This window comes from Pleurodeles waltl, chromosome 6 (genome assembly GCF_031143425.1).
Source record: "Pleurodeles waltl isolate 20211129_DDA chromosome 6, aPleWal1.hap1.20221129, whole genome shotgun sequence".
NCBI classification, from domain to species: Eukaryota; Metazoa; Chordata; class Amphibia; order Caudata; family Salamandridae; genus Pleurodeles; species Pleurodeles waltl.
The window spans coordinates 1,678,733,162-1,678,748,440 of NC_090445.1; the positions used below are offsets into that span (position 1 = coordinate 1,678,733,162).

Here is a 15,279-nt window from a genome sequence, read left to right on the forward strand (position 1 = left end):
TTTAAGGCAAGGTGGTCTATTGCCCTACCTACCCCCACCTCCCACCTTCCAAGGCCCCCCCCGTGAAAGTGAGATATCTCTCTCTCTCTCTCCCCCCCTCTCCCCACCCTCTCCCCCCCCCCCCCCACCCCAGCTCTGGTTATGGCTCCATTTTCGGGTGAGGGGACCACCCTCCCCATCCACCTCAGGCAATCTCCCACCCTGTCACAGTTCAGGAAGGACCTCAAGATCTGCCTCTTCGACTGATCCTCCGCACCACCACCCCCTGCCTCGCGCTAGCGCCTTGAGACCCTCACGGGTGAGAAGCAGCGCTTTATAAATCCCTGATTGATTGACTGATTGAACTATCAGCATGAAAGGCTGTTGGGGGCCTCAGTGCAAGAGTGTGATAGTTGCATTTTAGTGTTTGGAGGAGAACGGGAACTTTTTCCTACGTCACAGAACTAAAAGAGATAAATGGACTGGTCAGAGTTATTGGGGGGCTTCTCCTGATGGGGGGGGGGGGGGGGTGTTGCGGAGGCACTTACACCCTCCCCGCGGTGGCAGCAAGTGGCTCGTGACTGTCACCGGAGGAGATGTCACTTCAGGAAGAGAAGAAGCATCCGCTACTATTGTCAAAAGTACATGTAGTCAAATATAACTGTTTCAAGAATCTTCAAAAACTGTTTTGTGTTTCAAAGTTTAGGAAAACCAGGTGCTGTGAATTTTACACTGATACATGTATCCATGTGATACAAACCCTATGTGCCGTGCTTGTGACGGAACTGCCTCTTGGTGCTTTAACAATAGACGTAGTTAATATCTAAGTTAGCGGTACTCATTTTATCCATCTACATATATGACAGGAGGAGGGATGTGTCGCCCTGGTAACGCTGAAAGCTCTGGAGCAGCCGCTCAACCCGAAGAGCTGCCCTACCCTCGCGGGACAAAGCCCATCACCAGAAACAATGATGGAAGTTTTTAGTAACTTGCCGGGTGTATGCAACAGCTTGTAGCTTCCGAGCGCTGTGGCTAACGAGGCATGTTTGTTGGCATGACCGACTAGGTGAATGTTTTTATGAATCTACAGTAGAAACGTGTCGCCTGTGAGTGAAAGGCTGTGGTAGTTTTCAGAAATAGCATTGTCTGCCCATGCTGGGGGGCGGGCGCACAGAGCCTGCTGCCCACATCGAGGCTGAGGTTGGCGAGTCCCTGGAGGGGCCATGCAGTGTAGGGGCAGGTGATTACATTCTGTGTCCTTGGCACTGAGCTGAAGCTGCCACATCCAAGGCGTTAGCAGTTAACCCAGTGGTGGTTTGTCTTTGCTTCCCGGCGCCCCCAATTCACACATTCGCAAAACACTTCAAGTACCATAATGCATTGCAAAATTAATCTGTCACTCATGGGGCTGAGGGAGATCTCTGCATGAACAGAGTTATCGCTTGCTCGGATACTCGAAGCACTCACTCACGCAAATTACTCATGTACCCACTCACCCAAAATATTACTGTTCACAGGACCGGCCTGTAGATTTAGCACTCAGGGCACACCTGTGCGTTTACGTCCCGGAAGCTGACTGTTTCTGGCATACCGTGTGTTGGGCACTTTCTGATGCCTTGGTACCCCCGTGTGTTGGCCTCGGCCTGATCAACAGCGCAGGTGTTCTGAATCCACAATGTCACACCGAAGTCTTGCATCTGGGGTGAGTGTGTAAACACGGCTAATGAGGCCAGATAAGGACCCATCAGTCTGCACTCCGCCCTTTTTCATGTACACCAGAGGCCCTGACTGGGCTCCAGGAAAGCCTTTGTTATCACACTCTAGGGGAGAGTTTAAAGGTGACTCGTGTGTGGGGGCAGGGGAGGGGTCATGCAACACTGTCTCCCTGTGACCCCAACCACACTGACCACTTCTCCCCCTTTAAAGGAGCCGCCCTCATCTTCAAGGAAAATGTTGCTGTATTGTGTCATTTCATGTTCCCCAAGCATCTCTTACCCTCGAGCTTACCCCGATCTCCTTTCAGTTGGCACCGGTGTCTCTCTCTCCCATCCTGAGCCCTCATTTCCTCTCTGCCCCTTCTGCCGCTCTGTAGTGCTTTGACACAACATTGGGGGTGTTTAAGCACTGCACAATTTCTCACTTTTACATAATACTATGTACCCAGCTCTTATCTGTCCTGCACACTCCCTATGCCTAGTGCCAGCTGCCCTCTAGCGCTCTTCTCTGCCCTTCTTCTGTCCTCACCCAGCGCTTTAAAGCAGATTAGAGGAGGGGTAAAGTCTCTCTCTCTTGCTCTCATTCTCTCTGTCTTTCCCTCTCTCCCTCGCCCCCTTCCCGCTCCCAGAAATGAGTGACGATCTATCTAGATGTTGCAAGTATAATGTCCTATTAATTACATTCATGACTCTGAGGAGGAGCTAGAACTCATGAGTGGGAAAGCTTCGATCGAGTCAAGATCTGCCCCAACAATATTATTAAATAGTATAATATACCCAGGGACATTGGAATTACGCGGCAGAGGAAGACCAAATTATGCGGCAAGAAATATATAAATTATGCGGCATATTGGGGAACATTTTGTGGCAGTATTACTTCATTATTTTTTCATGGTTGCAACTGGGAATGACGCCTGGTAACTGAGTTTTACCTTGTTAGTAACAATGTATAACCAATGATAACCAGTCAAACGTTGCATAAAGTATGCCATTGCGCAGAAACCCGAGTCGCTCTATTTTGTTCAACTTTTGATCCGTTTGAGGTAGAAACATTTTAGTTGTTAAAATCTACGGATTATGCAGCACATGATGGGTTACATGGCAAATATATGACTATGCAAACATCGCCGCAGAATCGCATAATTCCAGTGGCCCTGATTATACCCTGCACGTCTGCATATATCGTTCATGCCGTCGTAGTTTCTCATGTGTACTGTGCCAGGGTTTACATTGTGCTGTACGGTAAGGTCACAATGAAGAGACCCTGTGACTATTAGGAAGGCGGGTTACCTGTATAAAGGATGTGTTAGATGGAATTAGAGAGGCAATAAAACGTGTTTTTCTAGTGTCAATAGTGTTCTGTAGTGCGGTAATAAAGTCAAATTTGACCTTTGCACTGTAGTAATACATGTGTGAATGTATGTTTACTAGACATACTCTAAATACGGTGTTATTTGAATACTTTTATTTTCACTGCCCTGGCATAACTATAGGTATTGGTACAATTCACAGCACCAATCTGGAGGCATAGTATGGTCTCTCATAAGAGAACCTTAGGGATGGCAAAGAGGAGAATTGGTTATCTGCTAGCTGGCATCACACTCGTTTCACTGAAGGCCAGGACAAAGGCCTCACTTAGTTGCCAATATGTCACTTATTTCAATTGCTGATGCAGGCTCCAAGGAGGGTTACCATTGATGCCTTGTTGTCATGGCAACGTGTCCAGCTGGAAAGACAATTCCCTTCTTCCCCTCCTGGTGCCCAGTGGTGTAAGTGGGGCGTTGTGAGATAAAGTGAGGTTGTAAAGTTTGTGTATTGTGCCCATGCTGCCAGATCCCCTTAATAGCCAATACTAGTAACAATGCTAAAGTGAGCAGAGAAAACAGCGAGGAGCTCGTGAGAGCATATAGGTCTCCAGTGTCCCACTGACCTCCCTCAGAAAGCACACCCCTCCAATGATTTTTGCCTGGGATGCGAGCATAAAGGGAGCCTTGATTTAGATTCTTTGTCGCATCTTGGCCTTTGATAAAGCTGGGTCACTAGGACAGCGGAGACACATCCCCAGAGTATTCTAGTAGGAACCTTGGCACTGCCAGTGGGTGGCAAAGCTGGCACAGAGAGGAGGGTCAGTGGGGTTCTTGGCACAGAGGTTAGAGGAGCCACACGGTGATTGATACTACAATACTCTCAAGCTCCTAGCAGGAATTGCCAGTTATTGTCATTCTGATACCCTGAATGTTGGTTAGTATAATCAATGTGTAGGTTGGGAGGCTCAACACTGAAATGACAAGACTATGCCCAGGTCCCGGATGCTTATGGAACATTCCGCATAAACTTTTAAAGGGTCCCGACATGTTCCACAGAGACATGGTACATTTGTCCAATGCAGGGACGGATCAATTTATTGCAGATATGTGGTTCTTCTCTCACAGCCTGTTGCAGGTGGGGAGGGCGAAGGACCTTTGGGCCCCTGGTCGCCCTCGTGGCGGGTGAAGAAGTACTAAAGTAACCATAGCCAACAGAGGGCTCCCCAAGGCTGGGGCCCTGGGTTAACACCAGAGGTAGGATCCTGAAGTCCTGAAACAACCTGCGGATGTACAGGTGGGGGACCGCATCGATACCCACAAACAAAAACAGTTCACACTGGTTTTCCCTCTATGATCCACTACTTGGAGCAACATACTTTATGTTCACAGTAAACAAAGCAGACTGAAACCTTCCTGCGATAGAGAATATAACAATTCTCAGGCCGTATTTATTCACAATCATATAAACACGACATAAAATTATCATCATATGTACAGTATTTCTTTTCATCTTTAAATTTCCATAATTATTTACAATATACATCTCAAATCTTAAAAAGGAGTCATGGTTGTCCACCCACCAGGCACCTGTGGCATCGTCTGTAAACTGGGGGCCGTGTTTTCCCCAAAACCAATTACGCTTCACAAGGCGAGACTCACCTGCCCCCTCAAGATAGAGGGGGCGCGGGCCAGCATGAAAACTGTCCCCCAATCCAACCATGCCAGAGCCAACCCTAAGCAAGGGATCCCCCCTGGCACCCAATGGGAATGATACTGGGCAACCGGGCCATACCTTGGTCCCCTGGCGCAGTCTCATCCCCCCAAATAAAAAAATTCCAGGGCCATGTAATGGAGTACCGTGGGGGGAGCTATGGACATTCGCAGTAGCGGTCGTCCCAAGCCCCTTTCCTAAACCCACAGCACCGCCACCCTGGTTTGAGCCAACAAGCTCATGATACCGTCTTGAGTTCGCCTGCACTAGTATTCTTGATGCCAAGGTTATCCACCTGTTTTGTGCCAAAACATGACTCCTTCCCTCCTAAGGCCTTCCTAATCCTGCTATTCTTTGGGGATGGGTGGGCGGGAAAGAATTCCTCCAGTCCTCTGGAGGAGAGCATCGATCGTCAGGGGCAGCCCCAGGGTCAAGAAAACAACCTGACCCTAGAGGGACTTGAGTCCCCCTTTTAACTAACTCGGGCTGCCCCTGCTGGTCACCTGGGAGCCCCCACCACACCCCCTTCAGCCAATCGTCTCACCCCTCGGGGTGAGCGCGATTTTCAAAAAATTTCGCGGCAGCCACAGTTGGGCTGCCGGCCGAAACCGGTCCGATCCGGCCCGCACCTGTATTGGGGGCACGCTATACCGTGGTGCGCGCCCCCTGCCCACATACCAGGTTAGGGGGTAGGGAGTCCAGATCACTGGGGTGGCCATTGGGCTCCCGCTCCTGGCTGCTCTGTTACACCCTCTTCACAGATTGGTTTTTGGGGAGGGGGCAGAACCCTAAGCATGAGGACAAGGTACGGTGAAGTCGGGGGAGCCGCCCCCCCCCCCCCCAGGGATACAGGTGAGTTACGGTTCACCTGTGTGGTCCAAGGGAGGTTCAGGACAGGAAAGAATACTGTCGCATTGATTTATGGTTATTTAATTAATCTTATTGAAATGGTTCTATAAATGTAAATATGATTAGAAGATTCCTTCTTGAATTGAATTATTACTGGTGGTATTTTATGAATTAGTTGTTAAAAGTTATGAATAAAAATTCTTCCAACAAAAACTGAGTTTGTCGGTCTGCGTGTAGCAGGTGTAAGGGGGAGGGCCGTCTGGTGGTCTCTGAGTTCTATGCAAGTGGGTGGAAGAGGGGCATTGGTTCTCCAATGCTTGTAACTTGACGGTAGAGAGGTCTTGGTTCACCAGAGCTTGTAACTGGGGAGACGGGAGGCCTTAGTTCACCAGAGCTTGTACCTGGGTGGAAGGGAGGCCTTGGTTCACCAGCACTTGCAAATGGGCGGAACAGAGGCAGCAGCTCACCAGTGCTTTAAAATGGGGGAAGAGAGGAATTCATTTCCCAATGCTTGTAACTAGGTGGAAGAGAGGCCTTGGTTCTCAGGTGAGTGTACCTGAGTGGAAGAAAGGCCTTGGTGCCCCAGTGCTTGTAAATGTAAAGGCCTTGGTTCCCCAGTGCTTTCACATGGGGGAAAAGAGGAATTAATTCCCCAATGCTTGTAACTGAGTGGAAGAAAGACCTTGGTTTCCCAGTGCTATTAAATGGGGGAAGAGAGGAATTAATTCCCCAGCGCTTGTAACCGGCTGAAAGGGAGGCCTTGGTTCACAATGCTTGTAACTGGGTGGGAGAGAGGCTTTGGTTCACCAATGCTTGTAACTGGATGGAAGAGAGGCTTTGGTTCACCATTGCTTGAAACTGAGTGGAAGAGAGGCTTTGGTTCACCAATGCTTGTAACAGGATAAAAGAGAGGCCTTGGTTCACCAGTGCTTGTAACTGGGTGGGAGAGAGGCCTTGGTTCACAATGCTTGTAACTGGGTGGAAGAGAGGCCTTGGTTCACCAGTGCTTGTAACTGGGTGGAATAGAGGCTTTGGTTCACCACTGCTTGTAACAGGATAAAAGAGAGGCCTCGGTTCACAATGCTTCTAACTGGGTGGAAGAGAGGCTTTAGTTCACCAATGCTTGTAACTGGGTGGAAGAGAGGCTTTGGTTCACCAATGCTTGAAACTGGGTGGAAGAGAGGCTTTGGTTCACCAATGCTTGTAACAGGATAAAAGAGAGGCCTTGGTTCGCCAGTTCTTGTAACTGGGTGGGAGCGAGGCCTTGGTTCACAATGCTTGTAACTGGGTGGAAGAGAGGGCTTGGTTCACCAGTGCTTGTAACTGGGTGGAAGAGAGGCTTTGGTTCACTACTGCTTGTAACAGGATAAAAGAGAGGCCTCGGTTCACAATGGTTCTAACTGGGTGGAAGAGAGGCTTTGGTTCACTAGTGCTTGAAACTGGGTGGAAGAGAGGCTTTGGTTCACCAATGCTTGTAACAGGATAAAAGAGAGGCCTTGGTTCACCAGTGCTTGTAACTGGGTGGGAGCGAGGCCTTGGTTCACAATGCTTGTAACTGGGTGGAAGAGAGGGCTTGGTTCACCAATGCTTGAAACTGGGTGGAAGAGAGGCTTTGGTTCACCAATGCTTGAAACTGGGTGGAAGAGAGGCTTTGGTTCACCAATGCTTGTAACAGGATAAAAGAGAGGCCTTGGTTCACCAGTGCTTGTAACTGGGTGGGAGCGAGGCCTTGGTTCACAATGCTTGTAACTGGGTGGAAGAGAGGGCTTGGTTCACCAATGCTTGAAACTGGGTGGAAGAGAGGCTTTGGTTCACCAATGCTTGAAACTGGGTGGAAGAAAGGCCTTGGTTCACAATGCTTGTAACTGGGTGGAAGAGAGGCCTTGGTTCACCAGTGCTTGTAACTGGGTGGAATAGAGGCTTTGGTTCACCACTGCTTGTAACAGGATAAAAGAGAGGCCTCGGTTCACAATGCTTCTAACTGGGTGGAAGAGAGGCTTTGGTTCACCAATGCTTGTAACTGGGTGGAAGAGAGGCTTTGGTTCACCAATGCTTGAAACTGGGTGGAAGAGAGGCTTTGGTTCACCAATGCTTGTAACAGGATAAAAGAGAGGCCTTGGTTCACCAGTGCTTGTAACTGGGTGGGAGCGAGGCCTTGGTTCACAATGCTTGTAACTGGGTGGAAGAGAGGGCTTGGTTCACCAGTGCTTGTAACTGGGTGGAAGAGAGGCTTTGGTTCACTACTGCTTGTAACAGGATAAAAGAGAGGCCTCGGTTCACAATGGTTCTAACTGGGTGGAAGAGAGGCTTTGGTTCACTAGTGCTTGAAACTGGGTGGAAGAGAGGCCTTGGTTCACCAATGCTTGTAACTGAGTGGCAGAGAGGCTTTGGTTCACCAGTGCTTATAACTGGGTGGAAGAGAGGCCTTGGTTCACCAATGCTTGTAACGGAGTGGAAGAGAGGCTTTGTTTTCACCACTGCTTGTAACAGGATAAAAGAGAGGCCTCGGTTCACAATGCTTGTAACTGGTGGAAGAGAGGCCTTGGTTAACCAGCTCTTGTCACCAGGTGAACAAGAGGTCTTTGTCCACCAATGTTTGTAACTGGGTGGAAGAGAGGCCTTGGTTCACCAGTGCTTATAACTGGGTGGAAGAGAGGCCTTGGTTCACCAGTGCTTATAACTGGTTGGAAGAGAGGCTTTGGTTCACCAGCTCTTGTAACCAGGTGAAAAAGAGGACTTTGTTCACCAATGCTTGTAACTGGGTGGAAGAGAGGGCTTGGTTCACCAGCGCTTGTAACTGGGTGGAAGAGAGGCCTTGGTTCACCAGTGCTTTTAACTGGGTGGAAGAGAGGCCTTGGTTCACCAATGCTTGTAACTGGGTGGGAGAGAGGCTTTGGTTCACCAGCTCTTGTAACCAGGTGAAAAAGAGGACTTTGTTCACAATGCTTGTAACTGGGTGGAAGAGATGCCTTGGTTCACCAATGCTTTTAACTGGGTGGAAGAGAGGCCTTGGTTCGCCAATGCTTGTAACTGGGTGGAAGAGAGTCTTTGGTTCACCAGCTCTTGTAACCAGGTGAAAAAGAGGACTTTGTTCACCAATGCTTGTAACTTGGTGGAAGAGAGGGTGTGGTTCACCAGCGCTTGTAACTGGGTGGAAGAGAGGCCTTGGTTCACCAGTGCTTTTAACTGGGTGGAAGAGAGGACCTGGGTTCACCAATGCTTAAAACCAGAGCAAGAGGCCACTTGGTTCCAATAATGGGCCCCTCTGTATTGCACTTTGTCCTCAACAGGAATACGGTTAGATGTGGCTTCTCCATTTATGGGGTAATTTCGAAATCATTCCACATGAATCATCCTTCTTGGCGCTGCACCCCCCTCTCCGCAGTGTCTGTTGGTGCAGGGAGCCACTTGGAGCTCGTTGGGCTGGTGGATGGAAGGGAGGCAGCCAGCAGGCATCCTTTTGTTGCCGGTAACCATGGCCACCGTGATGCAGAGGAATGCAGCAGTCCAGTTTGCTGAAAGTCCTCGTAAGCAGGCTGAGGCGGGGTAGACGGAGGTGGGGGTTGGGGGCAGAATTTGAGTTGAAGGGCTGGAGGAGAAGGATTGAAAAGTAACTGCAATCACAAAAAAACTGGATGAGAACTTTGGAAAACTTACCGTGACTTGGCCAAGTACCTACAAGATACTACTTCCTAGTTGGGTTACAAATCTTTTGTCAATGTGTACTTCGAGGTTACATTTTGGCGTTTGGTCCATAAGGTATCCTTTCTTCCCTTTCTAAATGTCTACCAATTTGTTAGTAAAATTATGATGAATTACTAATTTCGCTTTGAAACTTTGAATAGGAGATAATCTGTATGTGTTTATAAATAAATAAAACCAAACTATGCATAATTATGCCACAAAAGTTTGTACTATAAACTGTTAATTAATATTAACTAATGAAGTTGTTACAGTGAATATTCTGTATATATACCCAATTGGACTGCTAGTGAGTTCAGAAGTGAGGTCCTGTACCGCCTGTTGCAAACTTCAGTTCACACAGCGCTAGGCTTCGGTGTGGTAGCTACATTGACGCTGCAGCCCAGTTGTGTGAGGGATCCACTGAACCAACTGCTCCAAGATAAATAGCTACTTACCCAGATTAAAAGTGTTTAGACTTGGCCATGGGGTCCCCATTTGTCCTTCCTTTCATTACAGCCCATAGCATCCATCAAATGCCACTTCCTGGATTGGCTTTGGCCAAACCAGTATCAGCTCACGATTGGCTACTGTGAGCCTGTGGCACACTGTTTATTGGCACCGCCCACAAAAATATATTTAAATGCAAATAATACACATTTTGTAAGCACAGTCTGCCAGGGGTACACCCAAACTTGATCACATCTCACAAAGTCTTACTGGTTACAAATCCAACATCAACTAGGAATAAAGTAGTGTACACAATATCCGATCGAAATGCTTTGCTCACTAATAAAAGATACTGCATTCAGATGTCAAAGCTAGCTATGAGGACTTTTTCAGAAGTCCTGGGGAAATCTGGAGTTACTGGGTTTAAATTGTAACATCAAGAGCCTTTTAAATCTGGTGTCTAAGGACTTTACCTCATTCTTGAACTCAAAACCGACAACCCAAGCACACCTTGTTAGCGCCTGACCCTCAGGATAGCAAAGTGTAGCAGCCCAGGCTTACTCGGGGAGGTGGCTTGCGATGGGGTTTGAGGGCAGTGGTGTAGGATAGATACTGCAAACTCTTTAAAATCTCAAGACAAGTTAATAAAGTGTTGGCTACATAGTGCTTTGGCATGAAAAAGGAAAAGTAGCTTATTCACAAACACACAACTGATGAGTGTGTACAATGACCTATCTGCGCCAGGGGACCAGGTGTGGCCCAGTTGTGCAGTCACATCTCTGACGGCAGAGTCTGGCATAAGATGCTTCAGGCATGGTTCTTTTGGCCCATATCTAAGGAGTTCCAGCTCCATATTTTTAGGAGCTGAGCAAATTTAAGACTCTGAGATAAGAGGTTCTAAGAGACTGGTGGAGTAATACAGTCATGCGTTCACAAACTGGATATGAAAGATGATGGTATGGAAGCCTATTGTCTAGGTGACCCTGTGTGGGATCAAAAATCATTTGCAAAAGTGTGATGAAAAATCGGCTTTATCCTACTGAAATACATACTGATGATTTATGTTAGTTATTCCTTAAAAATCTGTGATTTGTTTCTTGTTAATAAACACGACCTTAGTTGTTTTTCTCAAACCACAAACTGATCTATGGTCCTAGCATGTGTTTCTTTGGTTGCTATTTGGTCGTGGTCACCCCTTGGCTGGATGGGTCCCCTTCTTACTGAGGCTCCCAGACTTTTCTATGAAAGGAGTATTCTGGTAACACAACCAATGAGCACAATGACAGTTGCACTTTGGGAGGTCCCTTAGGATGTCATTTAAAGTTTTGTGGATGGGAAACTTTATCAAAATCGTATCAGTTGTTGCATCTGCCAAACTCACAGATCCCCTGCTCTGTTGCGAGTTGAGACAACAGTCAAGTTTCCCATGGCATAGCCAACGTTTACTCTGCCAGTAGAAACGTTTGACCAACAACCTGTAGGTACTGGACTTTAGTCACCGTACCTTTGACCACACTATTTAGGAGTGACTTTGCAACATACTTTTAGTCCTGGCGCAAAATGCAAGAAAAAGCTTAACGTCCGAACAGGGAACCAAAGAAATGATCCGCCATACTGGAAGAAAACTGCCAGCGTGTGAGCGATATTTCTTTTTTTGTTTTTCAATAAAAAAGAACTCCTGCTGCTTTGGGAGTTTGTTTTTCAATTACAAAATATTTTGATAAGTAAGAACATTAAACACGGCACACACACAGCAAAGTTTCAGTACCTTCAATACAGCCGCAGCTATAGTATCTCTGATGATAGAACAGACAACTCTGCCTCCTTCGCAGAACTCTTTAAATATGGTGGTCGGTCTTCTTTCTGGCCAGCAGAGTACATCCCTCCGCAGTGCCGTTGGACCAACAGGCCAGTTGGCTCTCTGTAATCGAGGGTTGAAGCTTAAGGGGTCAATTTGGCGTTTGGTGGACAGGGTACTCAGTCACAAACACAAAGGAATACCCTGTTTGCCAAACTGAGTTTATGCCCACATCATTTAAAGATGGGTGGACCATCAGCTTTCTGTTGGCCGAGCCCCCGTTGGCTGTGTGAATGGAAAGCTACCTTCAGTGGCCCAATGGAGTAGGGGACATCAGATTACAGGTATCACACTGCCGACTCTTTGTTTAGAGTGGATGGTCTGATAGCTCTTTTTCTGTCTATTACCACGTGGAAAACTGTACCAGAGAGGGATAGAAAAAAATAATGACCCCTACATACTGCAAGAAAATTCCCAGTGTGTCAGCCATTAGTTTTTTTCAATAAAAGAATGAAATGAAAAAGAAACATTGTTAAAAGTTTGTTGGACAGCTTTCAGAACCAACAACGGTCGTCCACCAAACGTTTTGTACCTTGAAAGGAACCACCATGATTGCAGTTCCTTTCAATGTGTAGAGGTGACTGCTGGGCCAGCAATTATCTCTAAATAAGACAGACAACTATCCATCAGAGTGGTGGACGGTAAGTTCGCTGCCACCGTGACAGATGGTAGTCCATCCACCAGGGCCTAAATCTCCAGCCCCACTCTTGGTCTGGAATCGGACAGGGCAGGTTTCCTGGTTGTAATGATATCCGTGTCTTTGGTGGTCCTCCCATCTGTGTATGTGGTGGTCCTCCCATCAAGGTTGCTATTCGCAGTGTGGCTTACTCGTAGTTCACTGGAATGTGCTCTCAGTAGTCCTGGCTATTAGGGACACTTCGGTGCTAGTGTGAACTCTCGTACACAGCTCCTGACACCTGCTGTGCTGACTCTGCCCAGGACCAGATGATATGAACAACATCCGCATATGCACCTCCAGTCGTGGTGAAGAGGAGGACGACGCAGACACAGCCAGGGGAAGGTGCGGTCTCTAACACTCATCGTGCAGGAGGGAAAAGTTCTTCTTATGATCGTTCTCAAGCTGAAACTCAAACCAATGCCCCAAACGAATAAAGAGCCCACACTTGGTCGCAGCAGCAAAGATTTCTTTATCTCCTATTCATCATGGGCACTGGTGCTTTGGTACATGAAACCTCCAATTGCAGTGGTGATTCTTGTGTAGAGCCAACTTGTCAAAGCCACTTCCCTAGCCCCCCACTCCTTTGGTGAACCTGTCTCTGGAATTCGCCTCTCATCATATCCGAGTCACATCTCAGTCGAGGGAGAAGTCACCATGCCATAAGCAACGATTCATGGGCAAGTTGCTTCGCTAAGGGATGTTCTACAGACAGACCTGGGTCACAAGATCTAACCAGACAACCTGCTCATGAAGATCCTTCCCTTAGTCATAATGGCCCGCCATCCCACTCTCCCAGGAAAGGTCCTTGATGTCCTCTTCCATGCAGCCTTTCTTCTGTGCAGGGATAACTCCTGGACCGCTCTCCAGCAGTGAGCTCCTTCCTTTAAGGTGGTTGCAAGGCAGCTGTTCCTGGCTAGATGCAGAGTTTCTAGGTTTCTGTTCCCAGACCTGCCAAGTGGAGATTGCTGTCAATGGCCACAATCTTGGTGAGCCCAAATTATTTGTTTAGTGTTGACATATTCTGGTTGATAAGAAATCTTGGCACACTGACTGGGAGTTTCATCCCCATTTTTTTCTGTTTGCAGACAAAGGTTGTGTAATCTTGCAAGTTCAGCTCTGGGACTAGTTTCAGGCAGTTCCTCGTTTTTGTATATTTATTTTTTTCTCCCTCCCCCCTACGTGAAGTGCCTCTGATGCTTCTCCACTTACTTCCCCTGTGTTTGCTTTACTCCTACATGTTCCTCTGTAGCTCCCATGCCCCTCCCGACCCAGGCTCCTCTTTCCTTACTAAAAAAAAAAAGTTTATTACATTTTTTAGAAGGTCAACAAGCTGCTACAATTTGATGCCTGACCTCTTCTTTTGTTAGATGCTATTTTGTGCATGTTAAATAAATGTTTTTATTTTCACTCCAAGAATGGCTTCTGCCATCCTTGAATGATAAATAAAAAGATAATCAAAATGTCAGCCGCCCATCATATCATATGTGAGCCCAGTTGTGATGACGCATGTGCATGACTATGTCATAAGGATAAGACACCATTGTGTCTTGACGCATTGACAGACATGTATGCAACATGACACATGCGTCTGTACTAGTCAACGCTGTATTTTTTTCTTTCCATTTTTGTTGATGCTATAATGCATTGACAAAAAGCATCGGCAAAACCAACAGGTTGAAAAAGTGAGACCTATTGGCTTTGTCAATGTTGTATCTTGTCTATAAAATGAGCGACAGGACCAACTATACACACTACTTCAAAAGCTGCAGTCCTACCCGAGCTGTCGGGCCAAGTTTGGTGTGCACGAAAATAAGCAAGCCCAGACATGTTCTTTTCTAGCTGGACATCGTTGGTGGGATGTTGCTTCAGACCCCCTGGCCCAGTGAACCATACCCCCAACTGTAAACTGCAAAACCCGCCCCCACCTTAGGCAGGTTCCCCTAGAAACACAAATGTGACAAGTGGATGCCTGACTCACTCCTAAACACAGAGAATTCCCCATAATAGCACTGACGCCATCTCTGTTTTTTGTTCTTCCAGGGCAGCACTCACAAAGGTATTTGCACAGCAATGTTGAACGTACAAGTGTGACGTCATATTCAGGCGCAAACAATGAATTTGTAGTAATAAGTGGCCTTGTTTAGACCTCATCATAATAATGTAAAGTTACATGTGAACAGATTTGCTCCCAGGACAGGAATGTCTGAGTAAGTAGGTGAGCACCCACAAATTTGGAAGGCTGCGAGTATTCGCCAAGTTTTGGCTGGCACAGTCCCATGCTGAATGCAGTGTGAGATGTACTCCTGTCAGGAGCAGAGCAGCTGGGAAGGGGAAACTCCCAACTCTAGTGGGGAAAGGGTTTCTCGACTGAAAAACATCTCTAGTGAAACAAATACAAAAGTGCACAAATGTTTATTTACTCTAGTTAGGCATGTGAAAATATTTTTGCATGCGAGTAACTTGGAATCCTCAGGGAATTCCAAACTTACATTGGAAACCTGACGCAGACCCAGCTTCCAAGGAATATCTCAAGGATTCTCTGAAATCAAGCCTAAAAAAATCAGAAATGTACTCCACACAATACCGGAGTATTTTTTGTGTGCTGATTGGTTGCTCAGTGTATAACTATGCCAGGGGGTGCCAGTACGCCACTGTGCATTTCACTTCGCCCTCTTGGGTGGGGCTGAGGTCAGGCCACGACGGCGACCTGCTCCCAGGGGGTCCTAAATTGTTTCCCACCGTTTGTGGGCTGAAGGGCTGGCCGGCTTTACTGGAGCCGCCCATGGGCGCAGCCGTGTTCCGCCCGGCGGCAGGATCTGAGGGGTAAGAGAACCTGCCTGCCTGATGCTGTGTGTACAAAGAGTCCGCACACCCCTCGGTGGGACATCAGAGCCCCCCCTGCCCGCCTGGACCATCACACACGGATAATGCTTTGCGCAGATGCACCCGGGAGCCTGGAAATGTATCACGTTAGAGTTTACAGTTGTAACACATCGGGGGGTGGAGGTCACGCGTGTTATTGTTACATCTGTCATTCGGAGCCTGTGTAA

General features: G+C 47.5%; 1 protein-coding gene and 1 long non-coding RNA gene across 2 annotated transcripts in view; one reads left to right on the plus strand and one right to left on the minus strand.

Moving 5' to 3' along the window:
* The window catches only part of LOC138301341 (uncharacterized), a 481,869-nt gene that overhangs the window by 297,566 nt on the left and 169,024 nt on the right, over positions 1–15,279 (minus strand). The gene's annotated exons all lie outside the window — the stretch shown is intronic.
* CRB2 (crumbs cell polarity complex component 2) overlaps positions 1–15,279 on the plus strand; it is a 264,482-nt gene that overhangs the window by 457 nt on the left and 248,746 nt on the right. The gene's annotated exons all lie outside the window — the stretch shown is intronic.